This window comes from Camelus dromedarius, chromosome 3 (assembly GCF_036321535.1).
Source record: "Camelus dromedarius isolate mCamDro1 chromosome 3, mCamDro1.pat, whole genome shotgun sequence".
Taxonomy (NCBI): domain Eukaryota; kingdom Metazoa; phylum Chordata; class Mammalia; order Artiodactyla; family Camelidae; genus Camelus; species Camelus dromedarius.
In genome coordinates, this window is record NC_087438.1 from 116,769,018 (window position 1) to 116,770,779 (window position 1,762).

The window sequence follows — 1,762 nt, forward strand, 5'->3', positions numbered from 1 at the left end:
GTAAGCACTGTATTTTATAAAAAGTCATTTGACAGAATGTTGATTTAAAACATGGATTTGGATCTATTCTCTCAGCCAAAGAAAATCACCTGTTGAACGTATAGTGAGAAACAAGAGGAAGAAAGGAAGTAAATCGTATATCTTATCAGGTGTCAGCAACAGATTAAACTAGAATGCTGTTTAAGGAGCTCAGTTGTTAGCTTTCTTTCAAGATGCTCTGTGACCTGAGGACAGTGAGGAAATCAGGAGGAGGGAAGGAGAGTGTGAAGAATGAGAGAGGTAGAGAAGAGGGGAGTAAATGAAGGAAAAGGAGGGGTGGTCCCTGGCAGGAGGTGGTAATGAATGTAGAATAGTCCTTTAGAAGAAGGAAGAGGAGTGTTTGAAATGAGGTGGGTATGACATGAGCTGCTTCCAGCACCAAAGCTTGTCCGGGAGGAACAGCAGAATGTTCCACTTCCCCGCCCACTGACCCTTAGGAAGGCGGTGAGGACTGCGGTACCTGCTCACGCAGAGCTGCGTGTGCCTGCCGTGGGTGAGCACAGGCATGTGTGGTCAGCTGTCAATGTCTGGACCTTCGTGTCATGCAGCGTGCTGCTGCCTTATAGGATGGTGTCTCATAGGCCAACAGAAGAGAGTGGGAAAGAGGAAGAGGGCAGGGTGCGTTCCGGGAAGGTCAGGGGCGCTGGAGCCTGGTAAAGAGTCCACTGGAAAGTCTGCAACTCCTGATGCAGCTTTCGGGGAAGTGTTACAGGGAGACGCGTGCTGCTGGATTTCAGAAGGATCAGTTAAGTCCGAGTGCTGCAGAAGCAGACTTGGTATAGACCGGAGTTGATCACATTTCACTCAGTCACCTGGGGACCCAGTGAAAAGTGCACATTCTGAGCAGTGGGTCTGCGTTTCTAACAAACTCTCAGGTGATGCCCTTGTTGCTGGTCTTCAGATCACGCTCAGAGGGTAGACTTGTGTTTAGGGGAATCTGGGAAAAGAGCCACTGGGGATTTAAAGACACAACAGCATCAAGGAAAAGCATGATTTTGTGTTTCTTTCTGAGCACGTTCATAGCCAGAGCAAGGCAAAATGTTGAAGTAGAAATTAGAGATGTAAGCTACTGCTGCTAAGCAGAGAGGGAAAAGAAATGGTGGGCATCATTCATCCAAAGAATAGAGAAGGGGAAGAATTAAGACCACAGATCTAGAGGTACCTTTGAAGAGGAAAGTGAAAGGAAGGAAGGAGGGAAAAAAGGCCGCAGGTAGGTGATTTTGGTATTGAGGGGAAACTTGAGAGAACTCCTTTTCGATGGCGTCAGTATCTTTGCACTGAAGCCAGGTTAGATCACTGCCACTCCAGAGAATACTGGAATCAGGAGGGGGCCTAGAATTGGGGTAAACCACAGCCACTCCTCCTATCAGGCTTCAAAGATACATGTTGTATTGGTATTTGTTATTCAAGTGAGATTAATTTGAATATGAAACATTGGCTGTGTTGTTGTTGTTTTTAATGATACCTAATGTTTTGATAAGATATTTGTTTCACAATAATCCTTTTAAACATTAGTGTGAGTTATGAAACCAATTTTGGAAATAAAAGAAATTAATAGGATTCATTCCATAAATGCTAAAGTTGTTATTTTCAGTGAATACTACACAGGTTTTGAAATATAAAAGACTTTTAATGTCTAATAATTCTGTGGCAATGAAATTTTTTTTGATCACCAGATTTCAATATTGAAAACTCAGTATACATTCTTTCTTGCATGAGTGGA